Source organism: Suricata suricatta, chromosome 14, assembly GCF_006229205.1.
Source record: "Suricata suricatta isolate VVHF042 chromosome 14, meerkat_22Aug2017_6uvM2_HiC, whole genome shotgun sequence".
Classification (NCBI taxonomy): domain Eukaryota; kingdom Metazoa; phylum Chordata; class Mammalia; order Carnivora; family Herpestidae; genus Suricata; species Suricata suricatta.
In genome coordinates this window covers 6,844,404-6,861,827 of record NC_043713.1, presented here as the reverse complement: position 1 = coordinate 6,861,827, position 17,424 = coordinate 6,844,404, and the positions used below count along the sequence as shown (strand labels likewise).

At 40.4% G+C, this 17,424-nt stretch overlaps 1 long non-coding RNA gene across 1 annotated transcript; it reads left to right on the top strand.

The window, feature by feature from the left end:
• The first annotated feature begins 3,825 nt into the window (after positions 1–3,825).
• Positions 3,826–7,156, top strand: LOC115278059. Its single transcript, XR_003902669.1, has 2 exons — positions 3,826–3,866; positions 6,987–7,156. It is a non-coding gene; the product is annotated as an uncharacterized LOC115278059 (long non-coding RNA).
• Positions 7,157–17,424: the final 10,268 nt, after the last annotated feature.

Below are 17,424 nucleotides of genomic sequence, written 5' to 3'. Positions count from 1 at the left end.
CAGAGTGTCTGCAGTCAAAACTATGGGAGTAGAAGAGATTGCCCAGGAAGAAGGAATAGAAGAAAGAGGGCAGAGCGCTGTCAGCTTCGTTTATAATTTCTGTTGAGCACAAATGCCTGTCTATCACTGGATTCGTCAGGACTCTGTAGTTAAATGAGATAAAATTCTTGTGAACTTTCTATTTAGAGAGCATCCAGGACTGATCTACCTGAGTTACTTTGAGAAACAGCGTATTAGAACAATGTGAGGATACTACCTAGTTTCCACAAGAGGTAATTCATGTTATGCATAATAATGGTATAATTTCATTTGTTCTCATCATTGTAATGACTAGGAAATCCTGCGAACTCCAGTAAACTTAGTATTACTTACTAATAGTAAGTACCCTTTTTTGAGTGCTTTCTCGATGCCTGAAATTTCATGGCAGGAAACCAGTGACACTTACCTTTATAAATCTTTGTCATCATGCACTCCGTAAACATGTGAGAGTGCTATACAAATGAAACATGCACATGCGAAGGTTTTTAGAAGGAGGATCTATGCTAAACATAAGTTAGATGCTTTTATTATTATTATTAAAAATGTCAAAACAAACAAACATCTTTGTTCCTGAAAGTTTTTGTTGCATACGGATAAGCAGCTAAAAACGATTGCATATTGTCAGTTCATCATTTTGTGTGATTTCCTTTACTGTTACGTGGTGGGGTGCTTGATTAAACTTGGTGTCATATTGGATTTTCATTACACATTTTCATGGTCATGGATAGTGACGTTTTGTCCACAATGCGACACTCTTCGTTTATGGCTGACTTTTCAGTTTTTGAGCTTCTGTTGTCATACACGTTCTGAAGTGAATAAGCTTAAAGAAAGATTTTTTTATATTTTAACCTTTTGAAAATTTACATAAATATTACATGTCTCATTGCCATATTGCCACATGGGATTCAATGCTCATTTTGGAAAGTATTTTGGCACACAGCAAGAAAGGCACTGTGCTTTCCCTTCCTTTCTATATGATTTCCTTCCTTCCTTCCTTCCTTCCTTCCTTCCTTCCTTCCTTCCTTCCTTCCTTCCTTCCTTCCTTCCTTCCTTCCTGTCTTGTCTTTCTGTCTTTCTTTCTTTCTTTCTTTCTTTCTTTCTTTCTTTCTTTCTTTCTTTCTTTCTTTCTTTCTTTCTTCCTTCCTTCCTTCCTTCCTTCCTTCCTTCCTTCCTTCCTTCCTTCCTTCTTCCTTCCTTCTTTTTTGCTAGAGATGATGGTAATTTGTCATACAAACCAACATTCCTTGTATGGAGAGAAATGAGTATCAGAATGAACTAAATAAGTTCAAAGTGCTGGAATGAAGACATTATATATGGCAGAGCATTTTAATTACAGCGCATTTCATTATAACTTTTCTTAGGAATTGCCTTTTCTTCAATATTTCTGATAATTTCGATATCTCCTTGGCTGGTGTTTAGTGTTTTGTGGTGTGTCCTTGCTCCTTGAGATATTTACACTGCAGTTCTCAATTGTTTTCCATTATTGAGACCTTTCTCATTGGGAATAAAATTTCTCTTCATTTAAAAATCTACTCTGTTTAATGCCTTCTTGTAATGACTTATCCCTCAACAACAGCGGTTTAGATGAAATGTTAATTACATCATGAAACTTCAATTATCATAATGATGGTAATGCTTGAATGTTCAGTTTTAATCCCGTCGGTGAGTTAACACTTTCTGTTTCGACGGTGTGGGTGTGATGTGATAAGGTTGGCCTGAAAGTGACAACACAGTCGCAGCTTTAACAGAGATCAGCCCTGTGACTTTCCATCGCTCTGGAAGACCGTCTGGACTTTGGATTTTCATCTCTCTAATGAAGGAATCTACCCTCCTTCGAGCTCTAAATTTCTGGGCCTAAGTTTTGTGTTTGTCTTCTCTTTTGTCGCCCACGTCCCCCGTTTTCTAAGCCTTTCCTTAGCAGTGTCCATGGTCAAGTCCAGCTCACCCTGAAGCCAGCACTTCTCCTGCGGACATTAAGAATTAACAACCATGGTGCAGTTCCGCATCACTGTCTCAACTGTCCCTTTGGGAATTTACAAAGACAGCACTGTTTGTGTGAGCTGTAAAAAGAAGTGCTAAACTAGTAACCATAAAAATATATGCTTAAAGCCTAGCATGAAAGTATTGTTTGGAATTTTAAATATTAAAAATGCTGCAGATTTATTGTGCCTTTGAGCCTGAGTGAGTTTTGTGCAGCCTGATTTTGTATGCGATCACACTATTTTTGTTGGTCGACACAACATGATAACATCTTTTGATGAAGGTCCGTGACATTGAGGGTTGGAAGCCTTTAGGGGGTCACCCAAGAAATACAGTCCTTTAAATGTCAATAGGATGAAAGCACAATGTCATTTTCTATTGGTATTTCTATATCTACCTGCACTTGGGGGCCATTTTCTTTTCTAAGTCCCCCTTAAGATTGTTCTGTAAAAATAAGCAAGTAATGTTGGAGGATGCCGAGCATGTTTATAGATCTAATTGTATAATGTTGATACAAATACCACAAATAAAAGCAAATGCCAGCAATACAAAGCATCTAAAATATAGGCGGGGGAAAAACTAGCTGTTCATACAAAAGAAAGAAATACAAAGAAGAAAATCTACACTGATAGGTCAGTGCTGGCTGCAGACAGATGCCTGTTTGTTACTTTATACTAGAAAGAAAAAAATTGAAATATGAAAACTTTTAGAAAAATTACAGTCCACTTATAGTTTCAGAACAGAATTTCTAACCTCTTTTGTTTGTGGGGATCTGGAGACACTGACTGTTATGTGAAGAACTTGGTGTAGATATCTTGGTTCTGTGAAAATTTCAGCACACGCTGCCTGCATAGTAGGCAAGATGCTAATTCAAATATGAATCTTAGCTCATTAGCTGGGAAACTCAGGCAATCTTAATTTGTCTGGTAATTAAAGCATTAAGGGAACATCTGAATGGGATCGTAAACACAAAAGTCTCAGGAACTACGTAAATATACTAATGCATCAATATTTTGTAGACGAAACATGTTTGCAATTTCAACTTGATATTCTTTTTGGTACCAATTTGCCTCTATTTACACACTGCCTTATACCATAAATAAATTCATGGTGGTTTAGAAGAAAGTGGTAAAATGTAAATTTGAATAAAATTAGACTTCAGAAAAATGTAAATTAAAATAGGATGTAGATTTCAGGGGAAAATTGGATCCCAGTTGTGCAGGCCACATGTGCCCAATAATGGTTAGAGCTAAGGCATAAATTTGGTTCTGGGTTTCTTGCAGACATAACAAAAAGGGAAGTTATTCACTTATATAGATTTTATTGTTTAATGAGGTACAGTGTGCTTGTCTGAATATGATATATAAATAGCTACTCCTGACATCTCCACGATAAACATTTTGCTTGGGGCTTCATAGAGGGGGCACTAAGCAGCTTAGGATAATGTCCTCAAAACCCAAAACAACATCCAAGCCTCTAATGAAGAAGGGACTGCCTCTTGCCGCTCCATAAAAACCCAGGAGATAATAATACGTTGCTCTTCAGGCCCAGTAAAGAAATACGGCTTAAACAGGCATCTCTCTGATGGTTTTGGTGGATACAGAGATGCAGCCTAAAATCTCAACGTTCTTTTCTTTTTCTTTTTTTTTAGTTTGCACTGGAGCAGCATTTCATGAAGGGACATTCATTTCTCAACGTAAACACTGATTGTCCACTGGGTACTACTGTGGTAGGACTGGAAGTGGATGTCCATTTCATGGGGTCATTTAGTGTTCGTCTCTATGAGGGGCCTCGTTCACGTCCTCTCTCTGCTCAGATCTCCATCAGCACCGTCATCCGACTCTGAGGTGATGACCTAGTTTCTTTCTCCTCAGAGAAAATAGAAGCAGTCAGAAGCATTTCCCGAAGTGTCTTCTCTAGTCTGACCTACATGCATCTACACCGTACTTCTGCCTTTCCTCCTCCCACTGACGAGGTTTCACTGAGTCATCCAAAGCCATGTGTACTCGAGGACATTATCTCAACAATTTTCCCCCGCAGTCTTTGACATCATCATTTGTTTCCCGTTTTCTGGATCATTCTCATCAGTATACAGGCTTGTTGTCATTTCCCCCTTAAAAATGTCTTTCCCTCGACACTACATCTCTTCAGTTCCCAACTCATTTCTCTGCTCTATTTATAACAAGAATTCTTAAAAGATTTTAAAATATCCCCTTTGGCCCATTTCTGTATAAACAGACTCTACTCGAATTTTGTCTCTGTCAGGTTTCCCCAACCACTTCTGTCAAGGTTACCAGAGTTACCTTATTTGCTAAATTGAAGTCAATTCTCCTTTTATTTCTGACCCATCATCTACCGTGGGTACCCCTCCTTCTTCCTCCCAACATTCCTTCCATTTGGCTACTCGCAGCCCATTCTCTCCTGGTTTTTCTGGAACTTCTTCAGAGCTCCTTGCACTGTTATCTATCTCCCTAAATGCTAGAATACCCCAGGGCTCACGCTTTAGGTGTCTTCTCTTCCCTATTTACTATCAGTCTCTTGCTGACCTCATTTAGTGTCATGGTTTAGACAACATGTCGACCAGGAAGTAGCCAGCAATCCTCAGGAATGCTCATCACGACATGTCAGTCCTCGGTACAGCTGACTGAAGGAAGCTTTTGTAAAAATTCTCAGGGACCACAGATACTCTCATTTAAATGATTTGTGATGAGGCCCAGGAAGTGGCGCATTAGAGAAGCTCTCCAGGCAATTCTAAGAGCAACCAGGCTTAAGAGGGTGCGTACATACTGGGTGGAGACTAAAACTCAGTTCTGTCCAGAAAGGAGCGGAGATCTTTGGCCTGCACCCTCTAATGGTAATGATCAGTCCTATATCACTTAAATCCATCTCTCCACCTCCATTCTTGTCACTAATGCTTTACTTGGCTAACGGAATGAGATTCATAAATATGAGAGATCAAATGCAATGATGAATAAAGCCACCAGCACTTTCTAGTTTTATTTCCATCATCTTTTGTTTTAAATTCCCGAAGAAAGACACATATTATTTTTTAATTGTTTTCCTGATTAATGCTTATATGGTAGAAAATCATGAATGAAAAGACAGAATTTTAAAAGAGCAGAGTAGGTTGTAACAGACTATGTGCAGTGTGATTCAACATTGAGCCAGGTATTTGTGGAGGTTAGTTCTAGGTGGGAGGTCTAGAGATGGTTTCTCCTTGTTGTAATAGTTCTATTTTTTTTATTAAGTAGGCTTTTTAGTCAGAAAATATAATAAAGACAACTTAGGGACACATTTTACTTTAAAAACCAAGCCTCACAACTATGTATGTATTTTATGTAGTTGTCAATATTTTATGTAGTTTTACACATTTTTTCATACTTTTACATATTTGTTCACACATTTTGCTTATCTTTTGATTCCTAGTGATGACATTATTCGATTAAGTGCTCTGTATATTAGAAAGTGGCACAAATAAAGAGAAATGAAAATTCTGTGGATTGAAACCCCCATTAAATAATACAAATTAAAAGGATACCAACTTCTCTATGTGAAGTGGTAATTTTTTGTGCTTTTTTTGCACAATCAGGCTTCCTCGTTGGCATTGAGCAACCCCATGTGAGTTTTCATTAGCTATCATCACCTTTTTAATAAAAGACATTTTTCTACATAGATTAAAATGAAATCAGTTATGTAATTAAACCTAAGATCTTAACTTTCAGAAATACAGATGGGCTGCCCTTTTCAAGAGCAATCTTGACCTTATGGTAGTAATGCATTTCTCTTGCTAGGCTAAACATCTTTTCAGCATATTAGTATAGGCCAATTTAAGGATTAATTGCTTCAGGAATCAAGATGAGGCAAGTTGTTTTATTGTAATGAAATCAAAGAGCATCTTGTTAGTGACTCTATCAACACCGCTGTCACCATTTATCAGAATAAAATGATTTGGTGGTATTTGGCCTGAAAAAAAACAACAACGGAAAATAACCAAATCTTGCTTTTTTTTTTTAATTATGCTGTCCCCTTTTTAAAAAAATCTTGTGTGTGTTTCTAGAATGGCCTAGTTACCAGTGCTTTGCTAAGATGCTAAGTGCTTGAGTTGGTGTGCATTGTAGGGCACTTGGAGCTCTTGGCATCCCCAAACCATGCTGGTTCCTCACTTCCAAGTTATTCGCACAGAGATCGCCACAGTTTCCAAATACTGGGACATTGCATTAGTTGGACAGTAAACATGCAAAAAAGGAAACCGAGGTTATCCAGGGAATAATGACTTAATATTCAGCTGTTTATAATTGGTTACTTTTTGATTTATAGAATTCACTTATTTGGTTACAACTTACCAAGATTTAATTCTCATGGTTTGCCTTCAGATACGCAATCATGGTTGTGTTTCTGTGTGCCTCCTTTAGCAATTCACACTAATTTCTGTACCTCAGGGTGGCTTTGCCTACCATTTGGGATTTTTTAAATTTTATTTATGTATTTATAATTAAAAATTTATTTATATTTGATATTTATATTTGAGAAAGAGAGATTGTGCATGAGCATGGGCGGGGCAGAGAAAGAGAGAGAGACAGACAGACAGATAGACAGACAGACATGGAGATAGAATCTGAAGCAGGCTCCAGGCTCCAAACTGTCAGCACAGAGCCTGATGCAGGGTTTGAACTCATGAGCCTTGAGTTCATAACCTGAGCCACAGTTGGACGCTAAACTAACTGAGCCACCCAGGCGCCCCTGTATGGGAGCTTTGACTCGAGATGACAGTGTAGGGGGCATAATCAAGAGCTCTGTTCAGGTTGGTTTTGAGCTGGGCTCTCAAAGACTCACTGGTGATAGACTGAATTTCAGAGCTATTTTCAACTTCATATGTTATATAAAATGGAGACTGGTTATACTACTTACGGTACCTATTAATGGCATGCCCTCTCCTCATTAAGTCATGTAATCCTGTTGTCTTTCAGAGTTTGAAAATTAAGGAAATGTTTACGCCTGGACAAAACAGACAGGACATAGGCTCCAAGCAAAATCATTTCTGTTTTTATGGCTACAATTTAAAGACTTTTGGCTTTAATTTTCACTGGTATCTGCTTTCTGATGGACTCTGAAGAAAATGAAAGTGTTGCTCCTGAAAGAGGAAGGTGTCTGGTAATTTTCTTAACTCTAGTTTGTGATACATCCTCAAATGCACGGTAAGATTCCTTTTTCTAGGTAATTCCATTTGAAAACAAGGTGACACAAGCTTACCTTGATTATTCCTGAAGTCTCCCTGCACATATATTTCCTTTTCCCCATTTTAAGGTAGGAAGGGGAGGGGCTTTGTTTATTTTTCTTCCAAGTTCTGCACCATCAGCTCTTTGAGATCAGAATGGCTGTCCCTGGAGCAAAACCTATTCATAGCTGCTCCGAGGTGCCTCTTTTTCCGCAGTTCTTACTGTGAGCTGTTCCTTCTTGGCTCCCCTCTCTTCCTGCTTTCCTCTCTCCCTCCCTTCTCTTTCTGTTTCTCCCTTCTTCCCTTGTTTCCTCTGGCCTCCCTTTCTCTCTCTTCCCTCCCTTCTTCTCTCCTTCTTCCTTTGTTTCCTTCAATGTAGCACTCGGAGAAGAGCACATACCTGGGGGTTAGTCCTGAGCTGAACCATGCTGAAACGTCATGCCTGTTGAGAAAAATGACTTACTTTCTTTGAATTTTAGTTTTCTTATCTGTAAAATAGGGCTAATAATAGGGAGACTAATGAGTAAATGTGTGGCACATTTGACACAAAGGTGGCATATACAATTACTTACTTGGTAATAGATCATTTGGTACATACTGTTTACTTATGTCCAAGTAAATTAAAGTTAATTTTATCTTCATAGCAGAAGCTGAATACATGGTAGTTACCATTATGTGAACATTCTTGGGACATTTTAGTATTATTTGCTTTTCTTAGAACATGCTTCTGTTATTAAAATGCAATATTACTTACAATTCCACAGATCCTCAATTCTTGATTTCTATAACCTTGGGCCAGGGGCTCCCATGGATAGCGTAGGGACAGTAGGAGAGCAAGGATGAGGTGGGCGACCAGAGATATGCAGGCCCTGCCATTAGCCTGTCCTTCCTGTCTTTGGAAGAAGAGGGTATTTCACTTTCCAGTGGGATTTCATAAGGTGATTATATTGTCTGTTTGCCCAGGGCCACTTCCAGAGTGGGCCAACCCAACTGGGAAGCCAATATGGTCCTCAACTTGCTATCATTTGACTTAATGATGCTTCGACTTTACGATGTTGGGAAAGCAATACGCTTTCAGTAGAAACTGTACTTGAGTTTTTGAATTTGGATCTTGTCCTTGGCTAGAGATATGTGATATGTCCGTCTCTTGCGATGCCGGGCAGAACTATAGCTCTAGTCAGCCCCATGATCATGAGGGTCAAGACCCGACACAGTGACAACCATTCTGCCCCCCCTTACAGATGTCTGTTTTTCATCTTCAGTACAGTATTCAGTGAATCACGTGAGATGTTCAACACTCTGTTGTCAAAGAGGCTCTGAGTTACATGGTTCTGCCCAGCTGCAGGCTCATATATGTGTTCTGGTCCTTTTTAAAGTTGGCTGGGCTAAGCTATGATCAGTAGGTTTCACGTTACATGCACTTTCAGTTTATGGTATTTTCTTTTTTTTAAAGTATATTTATTTATTTTGAGAGAGAGAGAGAGAGAGAGAGAGAGAGAGAGAGAGAGACAGAGAGAGAGAGAGAGGAACAGGGAGAGAGGGAGAATCCCAAGTAGGCTCTGTGTGTTCAGTGCACAGAGCCCAACGTGGGGATTGACGTTACAAACTGTGAGATCATGACCCGAGCTGAAATCAAGAATCAGATGTTTAACCAGCTGAGCCAGCCAGGCGCCATTATGGGATTTTCAACTCACGATGGTTTTGGGGGGAGGGGGGGACTTAACAGCATCCTTAGTTGAGGAAGGTCTGTAGTCTGAAATGGGAATGTGATCCATTTCTTCTGTCTTCTCTTCTACTTATTTCTCTTCTTAGCAGCTGGCTACGTGTGCTTTCTGAGTCCTCTGGGAGCTAAAAAGTGGGCATTTGATGGCAGATTTGAGGGGAAGGGACAGAGAAGGTTTTAGATACTTTCATGGTGTGTCATAGCTTCTTAGAGATGCCATCTGTCTCCTCCTGATGCTCGAGATTTCTTACCAGAAATTGCCTGGGTTCCACAAAATGCATCTCCTCTGGCCCACTTTTGAGTTTTCCTTTGATTCTTGAGGTTTTGACTCTCCTTCAGCTGGCCAGCATCATCTGGTCCATGGGAAGAGTGGATGTTAGTTGAAGAACTGTTGGCATATGAAATGGCATTAGCTGCACACTGATAATTCTTACTAAACCCTTTCTCTAATCTCTAGCTTCTTTCGTAGGAGGGGAGTGGGTTGTCATTTAAAAATCACATCACTGGCTTCCATACCCTTATATGCAGGCCTTACTTACATGGTCTAGCTCTTCATTTTGGAATGTGGGAAGTATTATTATTGATTGTTTTGATTTAGGTCTTTGGACTCCAAATGAAAGTGAAACAATAAACTTCCATTTTATCTTTTATTCCACCCAGAAGTAACTCAGCTTCACCGTTGTGTAGTTCTTGATACCATTTCATAAAAAGTGAAAAGTCTATATTTTAAAAACCCTGAAATGGCCCTTTTAGCTTTTTTTCCCTCATGCCATATATTACTTAACCTTATTTGTAATTCATTCTTTCTATTGAAATTTTAAATGATAAATATGAGTTGACTTTCTAATGGATTTCATTTGATGGATTAGTGATTGATTCTAATGGGCCTACTGTTTATCTGTCCTTTATGCTTGTAGATTTTGAGGTAAGGAGATGAGCCAGAAACATCCATCTGAGAGTGGCTTTTGGAGAGACAAGCACCCTCCACCGGCACAGGGATCTGAGCATTCAAGTCCTCTCTCTGGAGAGTCAGCACACCATTCTGATAACATGCTCTTCACGTCACCGTTTGCTACATAATTCCTGAACAGAACTGAGCTGTAGACCAGAGTCTTAGAGTACGTGCCACATGGACGCGTTGAGTGGCCAGAACCTGAGACAGCCAATAGATAAAGGCACTGTTGTGGAGGAAGTATTTATTCCATGGCTCAGAGCCACCAATAGCTAGGAGATCCTAAGAAAGAAAATGAAATGACCTCTAAATTAATATATTACAGGGAGTCTTTCTCAAAGCACACATCTCATATACCCATTTGATCATAGGGTTAGTTTAACATATAAATATCGATATGTTCTTTAAGGTTTAATACAAAAGGGTTTGAAGTAGTTCTCAAGAGTGGACAGTGACCTTAAAATTGGGCTATTCATATAAATCACAGTCCACTGACAAAGGATTATGCAAAATAAATTCTTGAACCTTGAACGAACAATAAATTGTATTGTACTTCATTGTGAAATATCTTCATCAATGATGAAGTTGATGTATTACAGTTCAGTGTAAGCATCTTGAACAGAAAATTGTTTCCTCTCCAACTCCTGTTCATACACTGAACATGGAACAGCTGGATATGAAATTCAAGCGGTGTAAGAAAACAAAGGAAACTCTTCGTGATGTGCAGAGACACTTTATAAAGTTCAAAATATTTCATAAAATATAAGAAATATCCAAGGGTAATGACCACTGCTTGTACCTCATTCTGGACGTTCTAAGCCGGACTTTCATCTAGCGTGGAATTAAATAGAAAATGTTGCTTCTGGCTGTGCAAGCATCTCTGCTTTGGCCCTGGAGCCTTAGTCTATTCTGGAAGCTGGAATGACAGTTGGTAGCGTGCTTTGAGAAATGGGAGGAGTTAATGAGGTCTTTTACTGTATGATTATGTTCTCTACTTTCCCGTCTAATTTGCTTTAAGGTAATTCAACCTGTATTTCCCATCTCTTAACGAGAATAAATAGCTTGCCTAGTCTGTTTTAGGGGCTTTAATTGTTTGCTAGACATTGCAGATCTTTTCTAATAGTGCTTATGATGCTTGAGAGAATGTTCCCATTCTTGCAGAGTTTCTGCCAATCTGACTTTTTGAATAAACTCTAATGGCACTGTGGTTGAGGAGACCGTTATGAGGATGCTATCAAAGTCTGAGAAGTGAATTATAGGCAATAGGATAGTCCTCAGGGTGGGAAGGAGAAGGGAGAGGCTCCAACAGTGCTGACCGAATCTTTCATGTCCTTAACTCTAATGAAGCAGTGTTGTTCCTGTCTTAAATTGCTATAGTTAAAAGCAACAATCAAACTACTAAATCTTCACCTCATGACAATTTTGTGGTCTCTGTATGGAACAGAGCATTCATTTCCTCCATCTGGCCATAGTTTGTAGCATATTTCCTTGATAAAATGTCTATTTCCTCCTTTTATCATTCCTTTATGGTCACCAGAATCTTCCACTCAAGAAAAGTGCACCTCAAAAGTCTTGTCTGTCTGTTGTCAGTCAAATACCCCCTAGGAGCTACCAGGAATGTGCCCAGTACTAACTCTGAGGCATGCTGGGAGTCATGAAGAACTAACATAAGAAGAAGAAATGATTAATGTAGAGAAACGTGGACAGGAGGAAAGAGAGAGGTATAGAAGTTTGAAAAATTCTGAGTTCTGAGATCAAGACCAGACAAGTGTGCAACACCTTTCCATGGAGCCTGTGGGTTTGAACAGTGGAAGAATATTCTGAGAATTGGTGACAGAATACATGTGAGGCTGAATCCGAGAGCCCCACGCATCCCTTCCAATAGCTGAGTGATGATCAGGCAAGGCAACACTATATTCAATAGTATTTAACATGGAGGCTAAAATTTCCTTGGGTATTCTCTTTGCAGTGAAAAAGAAAACAACTAGAAAAGTTCATTTTGACTTTTTGGCAGTAGAGAAAGCTGGGAAATCCCCCTGCTTTCTTGAAGAATGGATAAAATCCAGGGCAAGACTGGATAGACGCTGCCGCAAAGATGAAAGCTACTTGGCGTGGTGAGTGCGAGGATCTTGCTTTCCCCGCGGTGCGGGGTCCGGTCTGTCTGCCTGTCTTGACCCTGTAACTACTGGCATCCATCCCTAACCGCTCACATCTGACTGCACACTCCTGCCCTTCCCTTAAGTACCCACACACTTGGTTGCCTCCAGTTAGAGAGGTCTGTGTCTCTGCTCCTAGAAAACCTGTGATGGGTTGATTTTGCCAATTTAGTTCAAAGCCTTAGAGGAATCCTTTTTAATTCTTTTGCTAGTTATTTTGGGGTGTGTGTGTGTGTGTGTGTGTGTGTGTGTGTGTGTGTGTGTGTAACTGGCTTACGTGATGATGGGGGTGGGTAAGTAGACTTTTTACTCTATCTCCACGCCTGGGGTGGGGGCCTGAGGTTCAGGGCAGACGGAAGAGAAGAGTGAGGGGCGGGAATCGCATGAGCGGAAGCTGAAATACCACAACTGAATGGAATGAAACCCATGTTCATTCTTGATGCCTCTGACGCTGGTGACAAGGGTGTCCTACAAGCCTGCCACCCTTCTTCATGTAGCTGAGGCACACACTTGGCTTCCCCACTGCTTTACACCAAGGGACTGATTCAGCAGATCCGAAAGAGCATCTATGTGCTACAAAGCGCCGTGGCCTCCCTCCCAGCCTCCAGAAGCGCTCAGAATCTCCGCGGCGGCCCAGACACATACAAGAAAGGGAGTTCTGGGCAGTGTGCTTACACCCAGGCAGGCTGGCACCTTGCAGGAAACTACACTTGTCAAATCTGTGATGATGGTGGCGATGAGGCTGGTGCTGACAGCAGCTGACATTTCCTGAATGATTGCCTTGCAGTGGTCAGGCTCCGGGCTGAGCTTTTCGTGTAATTATTCCAGCAGATTCTGACTACACTCCTCTGAACCAGGTCCTATTACCTCCCTCACAGATAAAAGCGTGAGACACAGGGAGCTTCCGTAATTTGCCAAATTGCATGCAGCCAGCGAGTGGCAAGGCCGTGATTGGAGCCCAGGTGGCTTTTAAACAAGTGTTTTCAAGATATCCCCTGCATAGCCTAAGTCTCTCCAGACAAATGGTTAATTTTCACACTCATTAAAATGTCAGCTTTGCATCAAAAGCAAAGAGTGGTGTGTGTGTGTGTGTGTGAACATTGAGAGGAATATCCAGTTAGCCCCTTGTCTTCACAGATAGAATTAGTACATTCAGAAGACAATTTGACAACTAGTGAAGTAATTTATCCCAAGAGAGTTAGAATATCTCGGGTACCAAAGGGTGTCATTTTTTTCCTCCATCTGACTACAAACGCTGTAATGATTCTAAGACACTTAAAGATGCCGTTTGTATAAAATTAATTACATCCATGATGTCCTGTAACACATGGTACTTTTTTTTCTGGCAACGCTTGCTTATGAATAATGCAGTGAAGAAAATTCACTTGTGGTGCCGGCTCAGAGACTCACTCTGGAATTCTCTCTCTGTTCCAGCCGGAGCAGCTGTCCCGTCAATGGCTGCTTACGTACATTTCCCAAAACATTGGTTTTTATTTAAGAAATAATTTAGTATTGAGACTGTATCTTCTCCTCTGATATTTCTTTCTATTGGCTCACAAAAAGGAGTTTTTCCATGTGTTTTGTTATTAAAATAGAATCTGTAATATACTAAGATGTATAAGCTTGATGCATTAGCAACATCTGTATTTTCATCCAACTGCGTAACGGTTTTAGCACACTGTGAGTTTTTCCTAACATTGTTCTTTCAGTTTTTCAGTGATGTTTTCCGTGTCCTCTGGCATATTTGCTGACAAGAGTGGATTTTATTTTGCTATTAAATTGTTTTTCGTGTATAATTTCAGTCATTTTCAGTGCATCCAAAAGAACAAGTGTTTCCCAGACTTGTGGGGTATTGTCTTTGGTTTTTAAGTAGGGAGCTCCCCAAAAAGGCTCCTCAGCATTTACCATTAAAGCTCAGTGAAATTTCATGAGATACACTGTTATCGCTTGCTGAAAAGTTGAGGAGGTCTTTGCATATTCTTGATACTTAAACTCATAAAAATGAAGAGCTTGTACTAGGACAATAGCGTGATCACAACTGATATTTTTTTGCTCCTTTTTAGGGGAAGAGAGAGAGGGAGTACTCAAGACCATTAGTGGGGGAGGGGCAGAGAGAGAGAATGTTAAGCAGCTTCCTCCCAGCACTGAGCCCCACACAGGGCTTGATCTCATGACCCATGACCTGAACTGAAATCAAGAATCAGACGTTTAACTGACTGAGCCACCCAGGTGACCCCCCCCTTTTTTTTTTGCTTTTAAATTATGCTTTCATTATTAACGCTACTTTCAATTTTGATTTCTTGGCAGACATCCTTTAGAGTCAACTTCCCATTTTTTTGGTTTAATTGAAATCTAGGAGATACAATCCACAACTCTACAAATTTGAGCCCGTGGAAGTGGTCATGAATTCATGACAAGATGTGGCAAGAATGGGTGGGGCCTTCCATTTTCATTCCTTATAACAAACATTAGAAGTGATCTTTCCCTATAACTTTTAGATTGAAAAAATAGCCATAACTGGAAGATCTAGCATGCTATTACAGAGGATATTTTGGGCACTAGACGATGCCTAGAGATGAGGGCACAGGGGGAGAAAGGAGCCCAGGAAGCTGCTAAGCCTGTGCTGCTCCTCAGCCTTCAGCCTTTGCAGACATTATGTAGTGACACTCGGACATCAAACTAGTGACATGAGACAATAGCTTCATGATGACAGAAGGAACGCACATTGGCCCAGCCCCTCTGTACATTCTCTCTCTATGAATTCCCGTGGAAGGATGGAGGAGCTCAGTTGGCACAAGATAGGATTCAGAAATCCAGACACGGGCACATTTGCCTCCATCACTTCAGTCATTTTGATTCGTGGATAAAGTGATCAATGAAAACAGAACATTCCTGGCAGGGAGGTAAGTTTCCGTGAAATCACGGTGTGAAAACATATGGCTTTAGTATATTTTAATCTAAGTACCTTCCTCCTGGACATTTGATTTCATTCACTAGTATTCCATAATTCTATATTTATATAATGAGGATACTAAAATGCTAATCTCAAACATCTTAGGGCACAGCTAGTTACTAATAGTCTCATAATTCCCCCCTCCTTTTGTGTATCATGTTGGTTATTGACACAAAATTGGCATGCGTTACTAACACTAACACTGAATGGAGTTCAGCGGAAGAGAAAGAGAGAATTAATAGTGTTTGGGGATGTATTTGCTGTACAGTCACTCCTGACCGATTCTGCTAGTTCTGGGTGTAGCCTTGTTTCAGTGACATTCTGTGTAAGGTGTACTGTGCTACCCAATTACAACATGTAAACTGTGAGTTGGGAAAAGGACCTTAGATTTTGACTCTGCGGAGCAGATATTTTCTCTCTCGTGTCAATAAAGTTGTATGGGATGAAATTCAGAATTAAAAATGGTGATTTAACCCTTTTGATGGATTCAGATCTGAGATAGTATTGTTTGGCCGGGTCCGAGGCTCAAACATGAGGAGCGTGTATGCATTGTACAATCAAACACCATGAAGGAGAAGGCAGGATGGTCTCACATCCAAAGTGTCTACACTGCACAGAAAATTACAGGTATCACTGAACATTTCAGGAGACTGGAGACTTGCAGATAAGTGTTATTCTAGGAAAATTATTTAACCTACATGGCTGGCAAACAAACTGATAACACGGGCAGGTGCATAAGCGATGCGGGGCCGATTCTGACTGTACCCTTTACAGGCATTAGGATCGCTTCTTTGGCTAAATATAGAGAATCAGGGAAAATCTTGGCAGATCTTGAAAATTCCATTTTCTATAAGGCAGAATATGGTTTCCCAAAATGTGAATATACAGCACCCACATCAAAATCTTAGAGCATATACTCTGTATAATTCAAGTTCTTGGGCATTCCAAAGATTTTGAACATTATGTGTATGGTGCCAAAGTTGCTTAGTTTTATTTTATTTTTAAAAATTTTTAATGTTTATTTTTGAGACAGATACAGAGCATGAGTTGCAGAAGGGCAGAGAGAGAGAGGGAGACACAGAAACCAAAGCAGTCTCCAGGCTCTGAGCTGTCAGAACGGAGCCTGACGTGGGGCTCGAACTCACAGACCATGAGATCATGACCTGAGCTGAAGTCGGATCAACTAACCGACTGAGCCACCCAGGCGCCCCGAGAGTTACTGATTTTTAAAACCAGGCGTTCTAGGTGATGCTCAGTGCTGTGCACATATACATAAAGCTTGAGACCTGCAAGGACAGAGGAAAGAATTGGCCGCACTGGTTCTCTGAGTGCCATCTAATCGAAGTTGGTGAGGGAATTTCACGAAGTTGAAGTCAAGGAAGAAGAAACTAGAATAGTTAGTGTGTTTGGCTTTCCTAGATGACAGCAGATTTCAAAAGCCTAAGCAAAATGTTAGTTGCATTTCGAGCATGAGCCGTTGGAGAGGAACAACTTGAGATGGTTGAAATCTTGCACCGCAGGTCAGTGTGCAGTTAGGTAACTGCCGTGTGGTGGGTAGGGTGTGGTACGCAAAGATATCAATGTGGTTGTCTGGGTAGGAGCTGAGTTTTCTCCAGAAAACTCTATCTTCTCAGGACTTCCATATCCAAAAGGATGTGCCCGAGATTGAGAAGAGGTTCTGGATTCTCTATTCACGTTTGAACAGAAGATGCTGGTGCAGAATTGCAGGGTGTCAGGAAGGCTTGTCCTGAAAGGAGTTGACCCCAAAATGTGAACCACAACACACGTTTCTCCACTTACTCATTTCTCTCTCTGGTTTTTTTCATTTTATAGCGATGAGGAAGGTCTTGCTATTAGGGTTTCTGGTGAAATGGTAAGGGTTGGCCTCTTTAACTGCTGTTTTACTTCTAAGTTATTTGCACACACAAAGAAAGGGGTTGAAAGGACCAAATACTATGGAAAGAAGACTGTTCTTCCCCAAACGGAAATACGTTGGAACGCGGGATGGTAGCTCACTCATTGTGGGACTTCAGGGAGTTCCTTACCTCTTGGAGCATTTTTTTATTCTTCTGATCTTAAAAATGGAGAGGAAAAATATTTGACTTAGAGATTTGTTATAGACAGTAAAGATATAATAAAACTCTTGTGCAGATACACATAATACTATTTTTATTCTTTCAAAGTTTAATTTTTTTGAGAGAGAGACAGAGAGACATAGAGGCAGAGACAAAGAGAGAACAAGCAAGGGGAGGGGCAGAGAGAGAGGAAGACAGAGAATCCCAAGCTAGCTCCGCACTATCAGTGCTGAGCCCAGTGCAGGGCTTGAACCAGTGAATCGTGAGATCATGACCTGAGCCAAAACCAAGAGTCAGGCTCTTCACCAACTGAGCCACCCAGGTACCCCCA